This window comes from Gossypium hirsutum, chromosome D07 (assembly GCF_007990345.1).
Source record: "Gossypium hirsutum isolate 1008001.06 chromosome D07, Gossypium_hirsutum_v2.1, whole genome shotgun sequence".
Taxonomy (NCBI): domain Eukaryota; kingdom Viridiplantae; phylum Streptophyta; class Magnoliopsida; order Malvales; family Malvaceae; genus Gossypium; species Gossypium hirsutum.
Window position 1 is genome coordinate 20,230,784 of NC_053443.1, and position 16,753 is coordinate 20,247,536.

At 36.5% G+C, this 16,753-nt stretch overlaps 1 long non-coding RNA gene across 2 annotated transcripts; it reads left to right on the plus strand.

Moving 5' to 3' along the window:
• Positions 1-10,449: 10,449 nt before the first annotated feature.
• Positions 10,450-16,619, plus strand: LOC121219081 (uncharacterized). Of its 2 annotated transcripts, XR_005915724.1 has the most exons (3): positions 10,530-11,229; positions 11,343-11,874; positions 15,408-16,619. It is a non-coding gene; the product is annotated as an uncharacterized lncRNA (long non-coding RNA). The 2 variants fall into 2 exon arrangements; XR_005915723.1 differs by lacking the exon at positions 15,408-16,619 and having other exon boundaries at positions 10,450-11,229; positions 11,343-11,983.
• Positions 16,620-16,753: the final 134 nt, after the last annotated feature.

Genomic DNA, 16,753 nt, shown 5'->3' on the forward strand with positions numbered 1-16,753 from the left:
TAAAGTAGATCTTGTCTTCCCATATTGGTGGCGAAGTAGATCGAAGAAAGCAGATCTTGTCTTCATGTATTGGCGTGAAGTAGATCGAAGATATCAGATCCTATCTTCCTATATTGGTAGGAAGTAGATCGAAGGTAGCAGATCCTATCTTCCTATATTGGTAGGAAGTGGATCGAAGATGCAGATCTTGTCTTCCCATATTGGTGGCGAAGTAGATCGCAGAAAGCAGATCTTGTCTTCATGTGTTGGCGTGAAGTAGATCGAAGGTAGCAGATCCTATCTTCCTATATTGGTAGGAGGTGGATCGAAGATGCAGATCTTGTCTTCCCATATTGGTGGCGAAGTAGATCGCAGAAAGCAGATCTTGTCTTCATGTGTTGGCGTGAAGTAGATCGAAGGTAGCAGATCCTATCTTCCTATATTGGTAGGAAATGGATCGAAGATGCAGATCTTGTCTTCCCATATTGGTGGTGAAGTAGATCGAAGAAAGCAGATCTTGTCTTCATGTATTGGCGTGAATAGATCGAAGATATCAGATCCTATCTTCCTATATTGGTAGGAAGTGGACCGACGATGCAGATTTTGTCTTCCCATACTGGTAGGAAGTGGATCGAAGATGCAGATCTTGTCTTCCCGTACTGGTGGTGAAGAAGATCGAAGAAAGCAGATCGACGATGGCGGATTTTACCTCCCTGACTACAGTGGAGTACATCGAAGCCGATAACTCTATCTCCCTGCATTCAACAGTGGAATAGAGTGAAGAGCACAAATCTTATCTCCCTAAGCAGTAGTGGAGCAGACTAAAAACACAAATCTCATCCCCATAGAGTCGTAACAGAGTAGATTGAAGCTTAGATCTTATCTTTATGAAGTTACATTGGAGTAGATTGAAGCTACAAGGCATATGTCAGAAAATGTAGTAGACTGAATCTAAAGCTACAAGATGCAGTGGATTGGAAGAGATTATATGAACCAGAAGAACACCAATGAAGTCAAGACCCAGCAAGACCAGGCAAAATTGGCCTTTCATTATGTCTTTGCTCCATTCCCGTTACACGACAATGAGCAAAGAGGGGCAGCTGTACAGGCCAATTTTGGGCCTAGCCCAATACCCAAAACCAACACCAGCCCGAAATAGCCTAGCCCGATAAGCCCAAGTCTCCAAATTTTTGGAAAGCCAGAAACCCTAAGGTTTCTGGCGCCGTTGCCCATACCCTGCTCCACTATAGCGGCCCCTTTCCCCCACGCGTCTGACACCGGCTGCCACCGCCCAAGCATCTGCCACCATGATGCCCATACCGGCCATACCCTGCAAACACACAAACAACAAAAAGGCAGCCACAACAGAGGAATAGGGCATTTTTTTTATCGATTATAAAAGGGGGGGTTCTTCCTTTTTTGAAAAAAAGGGATTTTGAAAACACAGACATGAGAAATCGGAAACAAACATAAACAAAGGGTAGCAAGAAATCAAAAAAGGTTGATTTTCACTTTCGTTCTAAGATCGGAGTTCATTTATTTTTTTTATTTTTCTTTTTATATACGAAAATAGACAAAAAGTAAAAGAAAAGAAATAAGTAAACCTCACCTGAAACCACGGACGCGTCGCCGGAGAACCTTCTCCATCGTGGCGATCGGGTTCGAAGGAGAGGGCCACGGGTTTCTCTCTTGGCTCCCAAAGGACGTCGAGGTGCTTGGCCTTCGAAGGGCTCCCAAGCGGGGTTTAAATACCCACGGCCGCGCGTCGCCGGGCACCGAAAATAGCGGCGATACGGTGGGCGGTGAGATAGCCCGATCGGCTGAAGCAAAGAGAGAGGGAGAGAAGGCAAAAGGCCTCAGTTTCTTTTAATGAGAAACTGAAATGAAAAAAAGAAACTAACCTAAGGGCTAGAGGCAAACGGCACCGTTTGGGAGTGGGGGTCCAGGTGCCAAAACGACACAGTTTTGGACCTCCCACACGCGACCCGCCTTACGCCCACGGAGGATCCGCGCATTTTGACCGAATGGTCTATTTGCGCATGGGATCCCTCTACTTTCTTGGCGCATTTCAATGTGTCCTCCTTTCCTTTTATTTTGAATTCGCCCCAAATTTGTGTTCCAAAATTCAATATAGTCATTTTTTAATTAATCAACTTTATTTTTATTATTAATTCTATTATTGTTACTTATTATTATTGCCATTATTTTATTATTTCTTATATTTTATCATTATTGATGTTACTATTTATATCACTGTTTTACATAATAGTTATAATCATTATTATTCTTTATTTGTTATTGTTGTTATTCTATTATTGTCATTATTGTTAATATTGGAGCTATTTTTGTCCTCATTATTTTATTGATATCATTGTTTTCTATGTCATTATTATTGTGTTATCGTTAGTATCACCACTATGTCATCAAATCAATCAATTTTATATTAAATTTGTCATATCATATTATTTTATTTTCTTGTTTCTTATCTACATTATTATTACTCTTATTATTGGCATTATTTTGAATATATCACATATTCTAAATCATTACCAATTTTAAAAATTTTTTGCATATATGTTATTTCTTCTGAATCATCATACGTAATATTCATTTTAAATTTTTATATGTATCTTTATACTCTAAATTATTATGTATATATACGTACTTATACATACTTAAATATATTTTTCACATTTCATGATTCTTATATACTTACATATATTTATGCATATTTTACATCATATACATACTTATATATATTCTTTATATTCTTAAAAATGCTTTTTGTATATTTCACATATTTTATGATTCACATACATATACTTTATGTTATCACAATTTGTAAATATATATAAACACATATTCACATTTTTATTTTTATAATACTTACCGATTTTTTTATTATATATGTATATGTTTATCTATGTTTCATATTCTATAATTTATACGCATTTCTTATTTTATGGCTTAAAATTATACATGCATATATATTTTACGTAATTGTATTCATTGTCATCATTGTTATTTGGTGTTTGTTTATTTATCCATGTACACTTGTGCTTTTTCTAAAACGTTAGTTCTATTTATTTATTTGTATGCTTTGCTTGTGTAATCGCCTCGTCATTTCATTTTGCCTATTGTATTGTTGTTACTCACTTTACTTTGCTTACCTTGTCGTATTCGTTATTGTTTCGTCAAGCATTAACACCAAACATCAAAAGGAAAATTTTTTAAATAAGGCAATATTTCGCGTTTGGAAAATCGAGAAAACGTGCCCTAACGTGCTGGGTTTCGATTTCTCGTTCGACCAAATAGCCAAATATCCTTTTTAAACTTTTAAATAAGGCAATATTTCGCGTTTGGAAAATCGAGGAAACGTGCCCTAACGTGCTGGGTTTCGATTTCTCGTTCGACTAAATAGCCAAATATCCTCTTAAAGCTTCAAAATATGGTTTCATTAAACTATAAGGTGATCTTGGTTTCGATGGTTTAGAGTATCGTGTCCTAACGTGCTGGATGTGATATTCCCTCGGAACAAGAGAATCTTATGTTTCAATTCACGATATCAGATTTCTTTTAAGGATCGCATTTTTAAAAACTCTTCAAATTTTCAATTTTCGACACTAAAACACTAATTAATCAACTAGGTACCAATTTTGGGCGTATCGAGGGTGCTAATCCTTCCTCGTGCGTAACCGGCTCCCGAACTCGTTTTTCTGAATTTCGTAGACCCAAAATCGTTGTTTTTTATAAAATTAAATCATTTATTAAAAACAACCACTTTTTGAGGTGACCCGATCACACCTCGTCAAAAAAAGGATTGGTGGCGACTCCCGTTTTCATTCTTTTTTTTAATCCAAGTCGACCCCGTTTTTCGTCAAAAAAAATGGTGTCAACATATAGAATTTTATCTCTTTAGGATTTACACTATTTACCCTAGTAACTGTAACACCTTATACCATACCCGATCACCGGGTCCGGGTATTGGATGGTACACTAACCCGAAGGACTTAACGAAATTTCAATTTCCAATTTAATTACATACTTAAACGACTCAACTTTTAAAATTCTAGTTGTTAATACAAATTGTACAAAACTGGTAATAAATTCTTAAGACTTGGATTCCAACAAATATTTACAATTTCTGGATTGAGGCTCGATAACGTGTATAATCAACTTAGACCCTGAGGTGAGACCTCCACGGGTGTCTTTCTATATATATGAACAACTACTGCACACCACTTAACTTTGGCTGGGTTTGGCTTTGTCGCTTTTGATTTGTCCGGGTCACTATCTAACCTGCATTCAAGCTATAATTTTATAAGTTCGAGAGAACTTAGTGAGATCCATACATGTATGCGTATAAGATCCCATAAATTTTTAATAAATTAAGTATTATGGTTCAAAATTAAACTCCTTAGCTTTCATAGGAGATTTCGCGAACCTAGTTGGCAAGGCCCATGCCCTAGGCATTTTGAACCATTTATTGGTGGACTTAGATCCCTTATTTGGCTATAATCATGATTTCTTAGTGGGGTCTGACCCTGTTTATCTCTGACCCACCTCTCTGATTCTTGTATTCAATTTTCCTGGCTGGCGACACTCAGCAATATCCAAATCATTGTTGTAAACACAGGTCCATACCCGAATACATTCTCTTTTCCTTGAGGAAATGATGCTTACAATGTGACTCCTATAGCACCCACCCTTTTCGTCCATTCCTTAAAATGCTTCATCATGCATACATATGGCTTTGTAACAACTTGATAGTCGAGGGTGTCGAAAAGTACATTTCTAGGACTCCATTCCCGTAAATCAGATTTGTAAATATTTATTATAAATATTTACGAATCTAGTTGTGTAGTTAATTAGGTTTTGGTTAAGAGAATTTGCATGAATTAAGAATAATTAGGTATGAGGACTAATTGCATATAGGGTGAAAGTTGAATTATAGATTAAAGAACAATTAAAAGGACTAAAGAAGCAATTATGTCATTGTTCTTTAATGAAGCATTATTAGGTAAGATATTTGTAAATTTAATATATATTATAATATAAAATCTTAAGTATTAAGTATTTATATATATTATATCATTATAATAAAACAAAAGTAATAAAAGAATGAATGAATAAATAAAAGAAAGAAATAAAGAAAGAAAGCAGCCAAACGAAACAAAAAGAAAGAAAAAAGGGAAAGAAAGAAGAAACACAAGGCTTAGGAGTTTCAAAGTTTCCAAATTCAATTGGTTAGTCAATTTAGTCCCTTTTTCATGTAATTTTTATGTTTTTGGAATCCCGGTGTTAAGTACTACCCGACTCATGTCGAAATTTTAGCAATTATTGAGTTTTTAAATGTTGTTAATGTTGAATAATTTTAGTATTAGGGGCTAAATTGATATATTTAAAATTTAGAAATGAAAAAGGATTGAATTGTAGAATAAATTGTAAATTTTGAGTAATAGGGACTAAATTGTAGAAATTTTGAAATTTAGGGATTAAGTAAAAATAGGGAGTTAATTTGGTTTAAAGTGGAATTTGCATGAAAATAAAGAATTAAATTTGAAGAATAAAAATTAGTCTCGGTTTAGGGACTAAATTGGAATTTAAACAAATATTGAGTAAAAATTGAAATATTCAATATGAAATTGAATTGTGTTGTATTGATGAATTTTAATTGTTTTAATTTTATAGCTAACTTCGTACCGAAATCCTCAACTAAAAAGGGGAAAGATAAAGTTGACGTGGAATAGCTCGGAATTCCTGGTTTGTATTTCTATAATCTGAACTTAGTTGTTAATTGTTGTAATTCAATTTAATGCATATGGTAAGTGTTGATGAGAGTAATTGACTTTTGATAATCGATTGAAATGGATTGTATTGGTAGATACATATTGAATGTATTGATTACTGAACTGAAATGAATATATGTGTTAATGTGAAATTTGGATATTGGATATTTGTTGTATTTGGAAAGTAAATTGGAACCCTATTAACTGTATCGGGCTGAGTCGGATTTAGATGGCATACCATAAGATTGGAAGAGTTTATGGATTTTTTCGAATTTGAGTCGATGAGGCAGTGGGTGCCAATTTACTTCGGTTTAACCGATGAGACACTGGGTGTCAATTTATATAGCGCTAGACACAGTTATTACTTCAGATTTATCTGATGAGGCACTGGGTGGTAAACTAGTATGTTGGTTGGATCCGTGTATCCGTCCGAGTCTAAGTTGTGTTAATAGGGGTGATTAAATAAAACGGTACTATGATTGATATTGGATGATGTTGTATGTGAATTGAAAATGGGATAGTGAATTGAAACATGAAAATGAGACACATGAATTATGTATTCAAGAATTGGATATTGTTATTGTTTCAAATGATATGAGGATCAAATTGTGAAGAACTATTATATAACAAGTGATGAGAATAGAGTATGGTATAAAATGATGTATTTATAAGTTGAGTATGGAATGGTTAATGCTATTATATAAATAAATGTGGGTTTTAAATATATAATTGTGCTTAATATTTAATTGTGCCTATTATATTATTTTGTCTTTAAATATTCAGATTATAGAAATACCACTGAGTTCTCAGCATACAGTTTTGTTTTCCATGTGCAGGTTAGGTACTTAACTTTTGATCGCCGATTCAGCATCCAACAACGATCCCGAACTCAAATGTGGCGATGTTTATCCTTGTGTCAGCATGTACCTAGAGTGTCTAAATAATAGTTATTTTGTGGTTTGATTGTAAATGAGGTTATAAGTTTAATATTGGTTTGGTATATACATATGAATATGTGTTTGTGTTTGAAGTTATATACTGGCATGGTAAATTGAACCAAAACTAAATAGGTGCATGTGAATTTAATTTTATGTTTAAGTTCTCATAAACTAGGTAAAATGGATTGAATTTGGTATGTTTATAATTTGAAGTTGAATGATGTTTTGATAATATAATTTGATGATATAATTGTAGTACCAATGAGGGTATATTGGTTAGGCACCTAGGATGATTGTTTTGATATGTTTTGGATGTGTTTGATCGTGTTTTGAATAGGTTAGACGAATGATTTTTGAATTACTTAATGTCCAAGCTTTCAGGGAATGGTAAACCTGTTGTATAAGGTATATTTTGAATTCACATGGCCAAACACATGGGCGTGTGACTTGGCCATGTGAGACACACGGTTAGCACACGGGCGTGCGAGGCCATTTCAAAAGGGCACACGGTCTGGCACACAGGCATGTGGCTTGGCGTGTGACCCAATTCAAAGAGTTACACAGTTTAAGACACGGGCGTGTCTCTTGGCCTAATTCAAATTGTTCTCTTCTATACATCTCGATCGTAAGAGGCCATCGCTCTTACCTACCCCCATTGTGACTTGCATTGATTGGGATCCTTTTGATCTACACAAATAAGCTTAGGTATGCCCCACATTAAACACCGAGTTCACATTAAGTCTTCCTACTAACTCTAGTTTGTAAGCCCCTCGGCTTATCCGCTTTAGATTTTTGAAAGGACTCATGTATTTTTACCAAGTAAATGGTAAGTCAAAATGAAAAACATACCAGTTTGCATCACTATTTTACCCCTAAAGTTTGATGCACAACCCACCTCTCTCTTAGATGGTAGCCTCTTTAATGACTCAATAGACTTCATATAGGTTTACTGCCCCTTTAGCATTTCCAAGAGGGTCTACATAGCACTCACATCTATCAAGTCAATATTCCTACCATACAGAATATCCTTGGCTAGCTGGATTACCGACAATACCTTCGTTTCACCCTTCATATCTCGACTTTCGGCACAACACATTATTTTTTTCGAGTATCTAGGATGCAAATATAGTTGGCAAAAGAAACCACAAGAGCATTAATCTTATTATAGAAATTCAAGCAAAGAACAAATGTGTAATCATCCAAGTGGATTACCTCGAAGTCTTCCTTGCCTTTCCATTGGCCAATCTATAGCTCAACTCATTGTGTTACCCCCACAGTCAGGATCTCTTTAGCATTAACAGTCTTGATCTTCTTAGTTGACTCACTCATTGATAAACCAAGTTTTCCCATGTTTTTTTTCGATATGAACAGGTCTAATGCCCCCATATCAATAAGAGCACTCTTCATCTAACCTGAAATGCTAATGTCTACATACATCAACCCTTTCTGCTTCTGATCCCTCTTTATTTTAGCAGATTTGAGAATCATTAATCCAAGCTCCAATACCTTATCATTAATAGGCTTTGCTTCAACTTTTTTAGTGACTACAGACAGCTTAAATCGCTCTGGACAGTCCCGCACCTTATGCGGACCACAACATAAGAAGTATTTCATTGACTTCTTCTAATTTTCTTGGTTCTCTTGGCTTTAATAGACCGCACAATCGAACCTAGTCTCATCGATGCTCTATCTGGCTCATCATCCAACTCGATGGTAGAGAATGTAGACTTTTTTGGACAATCCCTACTCAATGCGGACCATCACACAGGAAGTACTTTACTAGCCCCTTCATTTTGTTGTTGGGCTTTCACTTCTCATTACGTGGTTTCCCATTACCATCATTCTTACTATTGTCGTTGTTGCCTTCTTCATCTTCTTCTCCCTCATGGTCTCCCCCACCATTGCCCGTCTCTTTGGGCTTGGAAGAATCGAACTTGTCTTTCTTCAAACCAAGCTTAACAAAGGACTTTGCCTTGACCATGGCTATAATAAGCTTAGTGATACAATGTTGATGCAACTCTTGCTTCGCCCAAGGCTTCAACCCATCTTCAAACCAATAGAAAGCTTCATTCTCACTCAAGTCAAAGATTTGAAGCATCAACTCACTAAACTCTCGTACATACTCTCAGACGGTGCCTCATTGCGTAAACCAGCGTAGCTTAGCCCAGGCCTCATTCTCGGCATACTGCAAGTAAAACTACTTTTTAGCTCCTTTTGGAACTCCTCCCAAGTTCTAATTTTGGTCTCACCTCATCTTTCATCTGTGGACCTATAACACCACCATAATAAAGTGACATCAGTAAAGTAAATAGCAGTAGTGTTTACCTTAGTGGCATTATCCTCAATGCTTATGGCACAAAAGTATAATTTCGTCCTTCAAAGAAAATTGTCCATGTCTTTTGCAGACCTTACCCCGTGAACTCCTTCGGTTTGGGAACATCCATACTGCACTACTTAGGAGCCAAAACCAACATCCCACTACCCAAAATAGCTTTACAAATAGTAAGCTCCCCCTTGAGCTCCACAACTTATTCCTTCAAAGTTGTTATCGTGGCTTCAAGAGCTTTATTCTTCTAGGCCTGGTCACTCTTGACGATATTGAGGACTTCTTTCATCACATTTCAATTGTCGTTAAGAGCCTCATTCACATACTCATTGTGTTGTTCTTTCATCTTGTCTAACTAATCGGTACACCCTTCGACTAGCTCAAGGGTCTCCCTCATATACCTTGTGGAGCCTTTCAGTCTGGCAACTTTGCCTTCCAAAGCTGAAAGCATATCCCTCGAGCTACTAGCTTTCTTGCCCTTCCCCCAGGTCTCTATAGGCTCATTCTGCTCGGTAACTTTTTTTAACATTTCAATCGAAGCCTTCGAACACTAGCTCTGATACCAACTATTATAGGGCTAGACTTTTTATCTCGTAAACCATATAGCCTTAGACGATTTCTTTGTTTCAAATGTACCTATGTCAGCCTAACTCTCACAATGTGAGGATTCTCGCAAAATTCCTTTAAGGCACCGAAGTAAAGCGAAAGCAAATTCTGAAAAAGAAGAAGCTATGAACAAAGAAAGCCACAAAAATAGAGTGCACAACAGCTGTTTGACTAAATGCTCTCAATATATTAATTTGGAAAGAATGAAGTGGGAAGCCCTTATTTATACTTGAGCTCCCTAAATCCAACGGTATAGATCAATTTACATCAATGGTTAAGATTAGTTCCCACCTACAATTAAGAGTCCTAAAGGATTTAAACTATATACAATCTTATCCTTTTAGGATTTACACTATTTACTCTGGTAACTCTTATTTTACTAGAGTGCTTTATTAGGCCACCAAGGCTTCAAGTAGATGGGTTCTTTCCACGGGTTCCAAGAATCGGGCTAGTTCATGCGGGTCAAATGAGTCTCATTTAATAAGTTGACCTTATGGGGTATTCTATGCGTAATGGTCATAGACTTTGATCCACGGCCCGTGACACTAGCATATACTAATAATCTACTAAAAATTCACAAGAAAAATACTCACCAATAAACTTTGGAAGCTCACCGCAATGGACGAAAATACCTAAACTTTTTTCTTTCTTTTCTTTGTTTGGGACGGTGAAAAAGAACAGATAATGAAGCAAATTTTATTCTCTCTCCCTTTAACATATATATAATTATACTTTTTTTTAAAATTAAACTACAGATTGGGCTTTATTAATAAATTCAAAAGTACATAACTAATTTCCTAGAAAAGAAAAGGCCCGGTTATAAGTCTTGGCCCAACAACAGAATAAACAAAGAAATAATAAAACTATGGACATCAAAATAAATCCTAATCCAGCCTAAAAAACAACAGAATAAAATAGAGACAGAAGTTTCTAGATCCCATTAATGCTGTTGTTGTTTTTGCCCAATCAACAAGATGACTCTTCACCGCCTTGTCACTTCATCTGCCATTTCTTCTTCAAGACGCATACACACTCCCGAGGGAACATTAATTTCAACCTTTCCTTACCAGCCCTCATTCAGATTCACCCCATTTCATATTCTCCCTTTTTGATCAATCCGGCTCTCTCACTCTATCCCTTTCCTCTTGATCTTCTGCATATTCAGGGACACCCCCAACCAGGTACACAGTTATTTTATTCTTCATCGTTTTTTTTTTTGCTAACGTGTGCACAAGACTGTTAACTGCTCTTGGGATACATTCAAATCTACACTCCTTGTATTTTGATAGTAGCTTATGAATATCGTGAATGTAGGCATATACTTGTGATTTATCTAGGATACTTGACTTGCACTTTTTTATTCTTGATAATGAGTCTCCTTCAATAATGATTTTTCCTATTTCATGTCTATGCTGATTTGGGTCGCTCTCCGGCACGCGAGCGCCTCAGCCGCAAAGGCTGATGTCACTTGTTGATAGATCTTCAAGCATGATAAAAGAACCTTGCCTTCACTGTCTCTAGCCACAATCCCTACAGTCGCTTGATTATACTTTCTGTCGTAGGCTGCGTCAAAATTGATCTTCACGATCTGGTCAAGTGGCTTCCTTCACTTTTTAATAGTTATAGAAGATTGTGATTTGTTTTTATCGATCTCATTCAACTCTGATATATAACTATTAACAAATCTCCCTAATGCTTTTACAGATTTACTCATTTTTTTTGTGCACTCTGTCATTTCTATCTCCCTAAATTGTCCATAATGCACAACAGAATATCCTACACTGTGATGCTGAGTTCTTCGCAAATACCTAGGTTAGCCACTGTACAAACTCCAACTAACTTTCTTGCAAAAAAACTTGGCATGGTAATTCCCTCCATACTGAAGTTGAAATAGGACATTCACGGAAAAGATGTCCATGTTCTCTGATCCTACTCCACAACGTGGGCATACTGTTGTGTTTGTTAGCTTTTTTTGAAGCATATTAACTCGTGTAGCTAGGAAATTCCATGATATCTTCCAGATTGTAATTTTAATTTTTGAAGGAAGGTTTAGAAGCCATAATTTTTTGTAAAATTCCTTATAGTTGTCTTGTAAAGCGTAAGCTCTAGGATCATCTTTAATACTTTGTAATAGTTTATAGGCACTTCGTACTCTGCGCTCCAAACCCGAAAATCGTCATGAGGTTCTTCTGCCAACGGGATGCCAATAATCTTATCGGCTACATCCTCCGGAAAGGTAGAAGCTATCAACTCTTTCTTCCATGTTCTGTTACTTTGATTAATTAATTAGGCAACTTTAAAATCATTCAAATTCGTAATTAAAGCTGATAACCTGCTCTTTTTCACATTTGGGATCCAAAAATCATTACAAACTGAAATATGCGTACCCCTTCCCACTTTCCAACACAAACCTTCCTCTAAAGTGCCCTTTGTAGGCCAAATGCTTTTCCATGTATACGAAGCATTGTTCCCCAATCGTGAATCTAAGAAATTAACATTCGGGAAATATTTTGCTTTTAAAACTTGAGCTAGTAAGGAATCTGGATTGTTCAAGATTCTCCACCCCTGTTTGGCTAGTAATGAGACATTAAATTGAGTCATATCTCTAAAACCCAAACCACCTTCTTTTGACCAACACAAATATTTCCATTGACACCAATGAATTCCTCTTCTCCCATGGGCTTTTTGCCACCAGGTTTTAGCAAAAATGCTTTCTATATCTCTACAAAGCGACTTTGGTAATAAGAAACAAGACATAGCATAGGTTGGAATAGCCTGAAGTACCGAATTTAGAAATACTTCCTTGCCTCCTTGCGATAACATTTTGGTACTCCATCCTTCAATTCTGGTGTGTATTTTCTCTTTGAGATGCTGAAAAGATTCTTTTTTTCGTCTACCAACCACATTCGGGAGACCTAAATATCTTTCCATATTTGTTGAGGTCCTTACCCCCAAAGTTGCTGAGACTTCTTCCTTTTTTACGTCTGTAGTGTTTGTGCTAAAAAAATTATAGATTTATTGAAATTTACACATTGGCCAGAACACTTTCCATACATCTTCAAGATTTCTTTTAGCACCTTTGCCCCCTGTCTGATGCTTCCCCAAACAGAATACAGTCATCTGTAAAAAGTAAATGTGAAATTTTTGGGCCTCTTCTACTTGCCTTTGCACCTCTTAATGATCCTTCTTTCAATGCCAATCTCATCAAAGATGATAATCCCTCGCTACACATTGAAAATAAAAAAGGACTTAGGGGATCTCCCTGTCGCAATCCTCTTGTCGACTTAAAGCTTTGTCCACTACCTCCATTTGTATTGACTATTTAGGACGTTGTGGATATACATTTCATAACCAACTCCACCCAGTCCTTTGCAAAACTCATTCTTAACATGACTTCTTTTATATAGCCCCATTTAACCCTTTCAAAAGCTTTACTCATGTCAAGCTTTACTGCCATGTATCCTTTTTTTTCCCTACATTTTTGTCGAAAAGTATGCAAAATCTCATAAGCTAGAAGTACATTGTCTGAAATTAGCCTTCCCGGGACGAATGCACTTTGAGCCACCTCAATACATCTCCCAATACCTACTTGTAGTCGATTTGCAATTATTTTTGCCACCATTTTATAAATAACTGAGCACAAACTAATGGGTTTGAAGTTAGCTATGCTAGTGGGATTAGGGATATTTGGAATCAACACGATATCTGTTTAGTTAAAAGGACCAAAATTTTCACCATTATTTAGTATTCCCAAACAAAAGTTAGCAATTTCCTTACCTACAATGTGCCAATATTTCTAAAAGAAGATTGCTGGAAAACCATCATGTCTTGTGCTTTAGTGGGTCTCATTCATTTCAAAGCCTCATAGACTTCTTCTGCTGTATATTTTAACAGTAAATCTCTGTTGATATCTATCGGAATATTACTTTCAATGCCCGTTAGAAGATAAGAAGGACCTCCTACTCCATTTGACGTGAACAACTTCTGAAAGTACATAGTAGCAGCTTCATTAATCTCATTTACTTCATTAGCCTCTCCTCCTCCATCAAGTTCTAACTTTGATATGGTATTAATGTGTCTTCGATAAGTGGCAAACCTATGGAAAAAAGCTGAAGTCATATCCCCTGCTTTAAGCCAATTTGCCTTTGTCCTTTGTTCCCATTAAGCTTCATCTTTATCAATTTCCATATTCAAGTGAATTTTGGTATCAATAACTTTTGCCATTGTTTCGTCAGTCTTTTCTTGCGCCATTAACGTTTCAAGTTGCTTCGTAAGCTTTTTCTTTAATCCTTCTCGCCGCTTTTTTATTGATCTTGACCATATCTTTAAGTCTGCTTGTAACCTTTCGAGTTTTTCAGCAACTGTGCCTATTCATGATTCCCAAGATTCTTTAACTACTTTCTCAATCGTTTCCTCCATGAGCCACCACGCCTTAAATTTAAATTTTGAATTGCCCTTATAAGAATTTTCACATTTTGTGTTTATAAGAAGTGGGCAATGATCATACATTGAGTGTGTTAGATGTTTGATGCTACCTGTTGGAAATATCTGCCTCCATTTAACATTTGCCGCTCCCGTATCAAGTCTTTCTCTAATATTTGTCTCTGGCAAATTTCCCCTTTCCCAAGTAAACCAAACCCCCGAATATCCCAAGTCTTCTAATAGGCATTCTTCTAAAACCTCTCGAAGGCCTCCATTCTACTCTCTTCCCTAGGTACACCCCCACATTTTTCATAAGAATACATGATCTCATTAAAATCACCACTTACCAACCATGGATGACTTCTATCTTACCCCAATTTCTTTAGCAGATTCCACGTAGCACTCCTATTATTAACATAGGGTGAACCATAGAACCCCGTGAGTCTCCATTCTTCTTCATCCTTGCCTTCTTTAACCATAACATCAATGTGGCTCCTAGAATAACTTTGTAAGCTTATTCCAATGTCTCCTTTCCATGCTAAACATAATCCTCATCGCGAACCTTCTGCTTCAATATCAATTCCATTAGTAAAACTGCATCTCCTTTTGACTTTTTCCATGCGTTGCTTCTCTAGCTTTGTCTCCAATAAGAAGACCATATGGGGATTGTGTTGTTTCAGGAAAAAACACATCCTTACTGCCCGTGGACTCCTCAATCCATGAACATTCCAACTTATGATTTTCATTGCGTCCGGTCGGCTTGCCTCTTGGCAGTCGCCGATCTCAAGAAATTTTTTATATCAAATTGCACAGAACTGTCTAACATCACATCTGAGAAGGCTCTTTCGCAGCCCTCAAAATCATCTTGTATCAATCTTTTAGTTCCATCCACCTCAATATCTTCCTTATCACTCCTTGCAAGACCTCCTTCTGGGGACTTCCTCTTCCTCGTACTATTCTTAGCCTTTGTTTGTATCGCCGTGGCCATTGGTTTTATTCTTTTCTAGCTCGTTTTCTTTTCAGGATTTACGTTTTTACACTCTTGTACCTTGCTGCCATTTGACTTCTCGGCCTCCTCTATCCCATATATACATCCCTGCTCCTTTATCATCTCCTTCCCTCCCGTCAATTCCACATACTCCTATTCACCCCGAATCTCGTTATTCTCTTTTTCTATTGTTTTAGAACTTTCTCTTAACACTATTTTGCCTCCTGTGTAAGAACTTTGAACCCCCACCTTCTTCATCATAGCATTAAATTTCATACTTTCTTTTCCAGTTAATTTTGATTCTGTTTTTAAAGCCAACATATAAGGTGGATCAACACTAATTTTGCTTTTCCTTGCAGGTATTATTTGAGTGCAATCTTTTATCCCGTGCCCTATTCTTCCACATCCAAAACAAAATATCGGTAGATTCTCGTACTTGAAAGGAACCCACATTTTATTAACATGATTACTAGAGACAAAAATACCTCGGCGTAGTGGTTTCTAAACATCCAAATTGATTCTGAGCCGACAGCAAGCTTCGTTAATTTTGGATCTAAGAACCCCCCAAACGTAACACCAATTGCATGCAGGAGATCCTTCTTATCGAATTCTGGTAAATACGAATCAATTTTTATCCAAAACGGTGATGAATTGAGTCTAATCTGATCTCTTTCCACCTCCTGAATTAACCTATTAAATAAAATAATACTTTTACGGAAAAGCCAAGGTCTCCCCTCCATAATTAACTCCAGATCTTCTTCCAAATCAAACACTATCAAAAATAAATTTTGTCCCACCATTTGGATCTCAAACTTTTTCCTTGTCTTCCATATATTTTTCATTTGCGCCCTAAAACTTTCTGGGTTGTATAGCTTTTCTGTCCAAACTGTGCATATCAGCGTTGGTTTAGAATTTTGTCCCTCCCTTCTCTATCCTCGTCACCGCTTTCCTCCATCCCAAGCCGTAGCAGTTACTGCTTTCTCTAGGACTCTACGTAAAGCACTCTTGGGAGCAGAGAGTCTAGATATCTAATGGATGATTATTATACATAATTATACTTAATTTTATTATTTAACTAAAAGTTTACAAATCTAATGCTCATTAACATCTCACGTCAAAATTAGTGGCAATTAATGGTTAAGATCATTCCAGACCACTAAGCCTATTTTGATTATGGAATATTTATTTTCAAGGACATGACAATTCGCTAATCAAGGACATGACAAAGTTTCAATTAAACTTTTTCATTGTACTTGCTCTACAATTAAGTCCCCTAATTATTATAAGACAATTTAATTTATTTACTTCGGTTCTATTTATTAATCCCACATCCAACTTACTAATTTCTCAGATTTTCAAATTTTAAATTACTCGATTTAAGAAATCCAATCTTGAACTGGTTTTCCGACATCAACAACAATCGAGTCGTTACGTGAACTTTATCCACGCACCAAAAAACATCAACAGTCCTAAACTCTTAATCATCATCTTCGCTACCAACGTCCAGTTTGGAGAGGCAAAGCGGTTGTCTGAGACTATTTGGCGACATAGGAGATCGGAGATAGTACAACCACAAAAACCTTCAGGCGGAAATATAACTCATAGAACTGCTGTGCGAGCTCGAAGCACTAGGGGTGGTGGAAATATAGAGTACTTTTAACTCCTTTATAAAGCCTAAAAACTAAACCGAATAACTTCTATTGCA